The sequence below is a fragment of the Canis lupus genome, chromosome 17 (genome assembly GCF_003254725.2).
Source record: "Canis lupus dingo isolate Sandy chromosome 17, ASM325472v2, whole genome shotgun sequence".
Taxonomy (NCBI): Eukaryota; Metazoa; Chordata; class Mammalia; order Carnivora; family Canidae; genus Canis; species Canis lupus.
In genome coordinates, this window is record NC_064259.1 from 4,936,475 (window position 1) to 4,944,286 (window position 7,812).

Sequence of the window (7,812 nt, forward strand, 5' to 3'; positions counted from 1 at the left end):
TCCCCCTTAGCCCAATCACATTCTCTCTTGGAGGATCCACACAACATTGCCTTCATCACTCACCTGCCTGTCTACACTCAGGGACTGGAACCCCCCCAGGCCAGAGCCCCCTGAGCTCACCCTTTATTCCTAGCAGGTGGCACAAGGCCTGACAAACGCCAGGTCATAGCTGCTCAGCGGGAAGAACCGGAGCAGAGGTTCCTGGGGTGCAAGACCGAAGAGGACTTCCCGATTCCACGTGGGGGGCCCAGAGGTGGGGCTGGGAGAGACAGGGAGCTGACCTTGGAGGCCGGCCAGGGGGGCGAAGGAGATGCCCCCCCAGGCCTGGGGAGGGCGGTGGGGTTGTGGGGGCGGGGGGAGCCTGGGCTGGGGGCTAGACCTGGGGCGGGCTCTGGGGGCTGGGAGGGGTGCTGGGCCTGGGGCGGGCTCCTGGGGCTGCCGGGGAGGGACTGGGGGGAGGCGGTGCCCCGGGGAGGGGGGTGCTGGGCTTGGGGCGGGCTCCCGGGGCTGCAGGGGGCCGGCGGGGGGAGCTGGGCCCGGGGAAGGCTCCGGGGGCTGCGGGGGGGAGGTGGGGGGGGATGCTGGGCCTGGGGAGGGCTCCCTGGGGCCGTGGGAGGGGATGGTCGGGGCGGGGGGGGGGGGGGGCAGGGGAAGCTGGGTCCGGGGCGGGTTCCCGGGGCCGCGAGGTGGGGGGATGGTCGGGGGGGGGATGCTGGGCCCGAGGCGGGGTCCCGGGGCCGCGGGGGGTGGTCTCGGGGGGGGGGCGGGGATGCTGGGCCTGGGGTGGGCTCCCGGGGCCGCGGGAGGTGGTCCCGGGGGTGGGGGAATGCTCGGCCGGGGCGGGTTCCCGGGGCCGCGGGGTGGGGGGATGGTCGGGGGGATGCTGGGCCCGAGGCGGGGTCCCGGGGCCGCGGGAGGTGGTCCGGGGGGGGGGGGGGCGGGATGCTGGGACTGAGGCGGGTTCCGGGGGTGGGGGGGGTGGTCCGGAGGGTGGATGCTGGGCCGGGGCGGGGTCCCGGGGCCGCGGGGAGCCCGGGGGTTGGTCCCGGGGGGTGGGGGGGATGCTGGGCCGGGGCGGAGTCCCGGGGCTGTGGGAGCCCGGGGGGGTGGGCCCGGGGGGGGGATGCTGGGCCGGGGCGGGGTCCCGGGGCCGCGGGGAGACCGGGGGGGGTGTCGGGGGGGTGGATGCTGGGCCGGGGCGGGGTCCCGGGGGCCGTGGGGAGCCCGGGGGGGGGGTGGTCCCGGGGGGGGGGGGATGCTGGGCCGGGGCGGGGTCCCGGGGCCGCGGGGAGCCCAGGGGAGTGGTCCCGGGGGGGGGATGCTGGGCCGGGGCGGGGTCCCGGGGCCGCGGGGAGCCCGGGGGGGGGGTGGTCCCGGGGGGGGGGATGCTGGGCCGGGGCGGGGTCCCGGGGCCGCGGGGAGCCCGGGGGGGGTCCGGGGGGGGATGCTGGGCCCGGGGCGGGGTCCCGGGGCCGCGGGGAGCCCGGGGGGGTGGTCCCGGGGGGTGGGGGGTATGCTGGGCTGGGGCGGGGTCCCGGGGCCGCGGGGAGCCCAGGGGGGTGGTCCCGGGGGGGGGATGCTGGGCCGGGGCGGGGTCCCGGGGCCGTGGGGAGCCCGGGGGGGGGTCGGGGGTCTGCGCGCGTGCAGGGCGGCGGCGGGTGCAGCGGGGGGCGCCGCCCTCCCCGGGGCCGCTTTCCGGCGCCCTCTGAAAGCCTTATTGATGCTCGGGGAGCGGCGGCCCACGGTTTCCTCAGCCCCCGGCGGCCCGCGTTTCCTCTGACGTGGCCTGTGCGCGGCCCCCCCAGAGCCCCGGGGCTCTCGCGTCTCCGATGCCCGACAGCTGGCGGCCCGCGCTTCCGCCCGGGGACGGGCCTCGGCGGGCACAAAGGCCGGCGGCGGCTCCCTCCAGCTGCGAGCCGGGCTTTTCCGCGGGCCGGAGACGCTGCGGTCCAGCTGCGGCCTCGCCCTCCCGCGGGCTCCGCATTTTAATCAGCGGCCGTCACTGCCTCGTTTGTGGGGCTCCGCAGGTGCGCCCCCGCCCCCGCCCCCGCCCCCGGACCCCGCGCCGCCCGCAGCGCCCTTCCGCCCGCGCGGGCAGGTGAGCCGGCCTGACGTCAGCGCAGGTGCGCGCCCCCCCCCCCCCCGCGCCCCGCCGTCGCCCCCAGCTGGAGGGCTGCGGGGAGGGGGGCTCCCCCGGTCTGGGCCCCTCTCGGGGTCCTGGGGCGCCCGCGGCCCTGCCCTCCGGAGGCTTCTGCGTCTGCAAAGGTCTCTGCTTCTCTGGGGCCAGGACACCCAGGATGCCCGCCGCTGGGTCCTCAGGGCACCTGCCCGGCCTCGCCGCGCCTGCATCGCACCTGGCCCCCAGCATCAGGACTGGCACAAAGTCGCAGAACGAGGGCAGGGCACTGGCAGGGCCCCGACGGGTGCCTGGGGGCGCCCCCCGCCCCCCACTATCTAGTGCCCTTGTCCGTCGTTTGGCCGATCGCCCTCTCCAGTCTCCCATCTCCCTGAGGACTGGACCCAGCTGGTCACAGCTGCCCGTGGGTCCTGCAGCGCCTGGCCTTGCAGACACGAAAGGATAAAAGGGATAGAAAGGGAACGACTGGAAATGGGCCGAGCACCCCCACCTTATCGGGCGGGGACTGTACTCCAAGCTTCCTGGGAGAATAGTTGATGTGACCCGCCCGGACATCTAGCAAGGAGAGTTTTTAATACTTCCTTTTTTTTTTTTTTTTTTTTTTTTGTAAATGGTCATATTTGGGGTGTGTTGGCAGCAAGAAGGAAAATTATTAGGGGCACCTGGGTGGCCCTGACATTAAGCACCTGCCTGCAGAGCAGGTCGTGACCTCAGGGTCCTGGGATTGAGCCGGGTGTGGGGCTCTGCTCAGCGCCGAGCCTGCATCTTCCTCGCCCTCCGCCAGCTGCTCTGCCTGCTTGTGCCCTCTCTCTTTCTCTCTGTTAAATAAATTATTTTTTAAAAATAAAGCTTCTATCCCTCACTTCTTGCTCCTTACATTGATCTATTTCATGGGCTGCCCTCAAAGTTGGTTTCTTCAAGGGACAATGGACAGCAACTAAGTTGGCTCCTTCCCCTTTTCATCTAGAATGATGCACCCCCAGGCTGGAAACCATACTGGACTTTCTTTTATTTCAACATCACTTTTAGGCTTCTGAAAGGTATCTACTTATCACAGCACCGTGAGATGATTATTGTCACCCACAATTTACAAATGAGGAATCAAGATAAAAGAATTAAAATGTCTGTTAAAACCGAAGAAGGAAACAAATGGATTCTGGTACACTGGAGGTCTCAAACAGCAAAGGCCCAACTTGGCCTAGTGACATGTTATGGTTGGACCATGTGATATCTTCTTTCACACATTTAAATTAATTAAAAGCATTTAAAAATTAGTTTATACTTTAAGAATCCAGATGCCTATCTCCCTGACCCAGTTTCAGGTGATCTAGCAACACTGGGGCTCCATTTATACACGGCAACAGTCTCTTGATACTAGTTAATTCCTGACCACTATATTTTAAGGTGAGCTCTTCTGTTTATCAAACTTCATCTCCACCCTGGTTTATTGATTCATAATATCTGGGAGGCTCATGAAAATACTGACTTTGCCTCAAATAGCTTCAAGAAACACCATTCCTTCCGGTCAGTGAACAGTCTGTGATATGGAAACAGTTGTCTTTAAGGGATGGTAACAAGGCCTCATTCAGTCAGAATCTGTGGCCCATGTCTCTCAAGGTCTGCATTCTGACCTAGATTTCCAAGATCAAGCAGGTTATTGCAGGGACCTAAGAATGGTTAAACAACAAAAATCAATTACTTATTAGAAAAAAACCACATAATACTTTCCTTAGATACAGAAAAATAACGAGATAAAATTCAGCTCTTTCATGCAAAAAGATCACCAGGAGTTGAACCGAAGGTCTTAGACATTGCAATATGAGAAGAAAAAGAAAAGAAAAGAAAGTTACTAAGACTTAACTGCCTACTTTGACAGCACATAGACTAGAATCAGAACAATACAGAGAAGATTAACATAGCCCCTGAGCAAGGATGACATGCAAATTCACAAAGTGTTGCATATTTTTTTAAAAGATTTAAGAGATAAAATTGCTCTTAAATGCATGTAGAGTGTTTTTCATAGAAAATTCAATATACTCTATAAAGCATTAGTAGTAATGGGCAGCTTTGTATACTCAAATCATTTATTCAATAAATATATATTCAGTGTGAGAGTGGCTATTCTAGGTATAGCGGATACAGCAGTGAGTAATACAGAAAGTCCTGCCCTTGCGGAGCTAATCTTATTATTTAAAAATATTTACTGTATCTCACGATGACACATGGTCTAGAGAACAATAAAGCATCATTGATTTATTTTTTTTTTAAGATTTTATTTATTTATTCATGATAGTCAGAGAGAGAGAGAGAGAGAGAGAGAGAGAGAGGCAGAGACACAGGCAAAGGGAGAAGCAGGCTCCATGCAGGGAGCCCGACGTGGGACTCGATCCCGGGTCTCCAGGATCGCGCCCTGGGCCAAAGGCAGGCGCCAAACCGCTGCACCACCCAGGGATCCCAAGCCTCATTGATTTATGTGTTCTTTTAAAAGTATGTGGTGGTTAGGGAAGGCCTCAGTATTGAGAGGACATCTGAGTAGAGCCCTGAAGGAAGTAAGAGATCTAGTGGATATCTGGAGGAGATCATTCCAGGCTAGGGGGACAGAGAGCACAAATGTTTTAAGTGAGAAGCATGCTGGGTGTGCTGAAAGTGCAAGGAAGTCAATGAAACTACAAGAACCACTGGAAGTACAATGCCAGATGAGTGCCAGATGACATAATGCCTGTAGCTCCTTGGAAGATTTGGCTTTTACTCTGAGTAAGATGGGGCTCCTGGAGGGTTTGAGGCTGAGTATGTCTTATAGAATCAACCTGTTTTCTTTGCTAAATTAGAGGGCAGTGAGTGCAGAAAGAGGACATCAGTTAGGGGGTTACTGCATTAATCAAGGAGAAAAATGCCTGTGGCTTGGACCAGATGTAATGCTGGAGATGTGAGATGTGAATAACTCTTGATCATTCTAAAGGAAGAGCTAACTGGCTTTGTAATAGACTCAGCGTGGTACCCGAGTTTTTAATTTATAGCCTGGAAGAATGGAATTTCCATTAACTAAGATCCTGAAGACTGTAGGAGGTGGCAAATCAGGAACTTGGTTTTGCACATATTCATTCGGAGGTACTAAAGTGGTCCGTTTGGGCCAGGCTTATGCTGTGGTGACAAAGACAAATCTCAGTGTTAGAAATCACGTTTGTTTCTCACCGAGGCCATGCCCATCGTAGATTGGACAATCCTCCTGGCCAATTGCTTTTTATGCAATGACTTAGTGATGTGGCTCTGCCTTTGCTACTCACAGTCTTTACACTCATTGCTAAAGAGAACGGTGAGATTGGAAATGTGGACAAGGTCCCTGTACTGTCTCTGCTAGGGGATGTGCAGTGGGTACAGTGGTGCAGTGCCCAGAATTCCCCACGGGGTCTGAAGCATTCATTATGTCTGCTGTTGGAGAGCCAGGTATTCATGGATCACCCTCTGTGCCTCCTCTAAGATTGTCTCCTATAAAGAGAACCATCCAGCCCAGTGTAATGTCCTCTCCCTAAAGGGGCCATTTCCAGTGACATTCGACCTGGGAACACAGGCAGCTCTCGACTCAATCTGGAACAACTCTATGGTCCATCCCAGCTCCACAGCCCTCACAGGATCAGCTCAGGCTCTGTTGTAATTGCATTGCAGTGAACTTCTCTCAATGCTCTTCCTCTCACTCTCTTACAGACCTCCCTAAAGGTCTGGCTCCAATAATCTCCTGCATGAGATCTCTGCAACTCAACTTCCCAGGAAAACCTAGTACATGTAACATAGTCCTTATTTTCTGGATGAGTAGTCACATTCACCCACCTCAATGGAAGTGTTACGTGGTGTGCATAGCATAACGTACAAACTTGTCAAAATACAATGGTGTATACCTGAAACTCATGTAACATGGTGTGTCAACTATTCTCAAAGATTCTTTAAAAAATGCATTATGAGACATACAGTGCGCGTGCCTGGAAGAGAGACACCATTGGTGAATACTCACAGTGTCCATCATACATTCCTTTTAGACATCTAAGAAGAGGTAGTAAGTGAACAAGTGGGTATGTAGAAGGTAGACTTTCAAGGCTTACGTCCAGACTGGAGAGAGTAATCTTGGGTGATGTTTAAAGACTAATACCAGGTAACAGCCCCTAATAATTAGGGCAGACAGAAAAGAGCAGAGGTGTGATGACTAAGCTCTGGGCACATGAACATTTGGAAATCTAGTTGATGAGGAAGAACCAGGAAAGGAGACAGAGAAGTTAAAGATATGCCTATGCTATGCCTTAATTACTCCTCAAAAATTCTCACGCTGTACACAAGGAAATATGTTTCCAAATGGACATTGAACCATTTCTTTTTTACTATGGAATAATGGAAACAACCCAAATATCCATTGACACAGGAAAGGACAAAAAAATTGTGGCAAAATCATAAAATAGTATAGAATATAGCAATTAGAATGGATGGGAACCGAGTTGCATGCATTAATATAACTAAATCTCAAAAACATAATGTCAAGCAAAAACAGCAGGTTTCATTATCATACATACAATATGAAATGATTTATACAATGTTTGAAAACACTTCCAAATAATGCCATATATTGCTAATGGACACACACCTGTACAGTCACAGCGTGCCATGCATGTGGGCAGCTGTGCCTTCTGCAGTGGGGGACAGAATGGGTTTGCACACTGATATGTATGCCATCCTCTGCTATTACTGTGACTGCCTGAAACATTTTATATGAAAAGATACCTTCCCATCTTGCTGTTATAAAGCACATAAAATATTAATAAAATCAAGTTTTTAAAGTGTCTTTTGTAACAATGGATGTAAAGCCATCGATAGTTGGGAACTTCGATGCATTTGGCTATTGCGCAGGTATCACCACAATGCTAGCAATGATGATAATGACAAGAATTATGTTTTGGCTTCCACTGTGACTAGAACTTTCCGAGGCTTTTCTAATGCATTATTCTATTCCATCCTCACCATGAATCTAGAACAGAGACCATTATTACTGCTCTCTTTCAGATGAGGAAACTGATGCCCGGAGAGAATGAAGAAATCCTGTCTCACAGCTAAGAAGTCACAGACCAGAATCCGACCCATCTTAATTTGACTCCAGATTAAATATCCTCACATGCAATGCTCCACCATTTTCCCTGCCCAGTGTGAGCCTCAGTGCACACGTTCAGTTACTGCCTATAGATAGAAGTGAGCCAGACCCAGCAGGCGTAGAGAAGCCAGTAAGAACAGCGCTTATCTGGTACCCATCTTGCTTCTCTCCCGTCCGGGGCGTTGAGCCCACAGTGGTAATACGAACATCATCAGATCTTCTATCCCAAGTCCCCAGGGTGATGAATCCATTCCTGTCTGCTCTTCCCATGATGCATATATCTTGGTAACAGAGGGTGTCACAATTCTCATGCTTCCTCTTCTGGGGAAACTAATTTAATTCCATTGAACTGAATTTAAAGCCACAGATGGGAATGACTTCTGAGAAATTCATTTCAATCCCCTCAATTTATAAACTGAAAAGAAGAGGCCAAAGATGTTAAGAGGCTTCCTCATAAGGAGTAGCTTCCTCCATTACAGGAGCCCAGGCCATCCTGACTCCATTGGCTCAGCGGAATCAGCTGGTCAACTTTAAACACTTCTGCCGT

The 7,812-nt window shown here is 54.1% G+C and overlaps 1 non-coding gene across 1 annotated transcript; it reads left to right on the forward strand.

The window, feature by feature from the left end:
- The first annotated feature begins 4,001 nt into the window (after positions 1 to 4,001).
- LOC112665176 (U6 spliceosomal RNA) lies at positions 4,002 to 4,104 on the forward strand. The gene has a single exon (XR_003140267.1). It is a non-coding gene; the product is annotated as a U6 spliceosomal RNA (small nuclear RNA).
- The last annotated feature ends 3,708 nt before the right edge of the window (positions 4,105 to 7,812 follow it).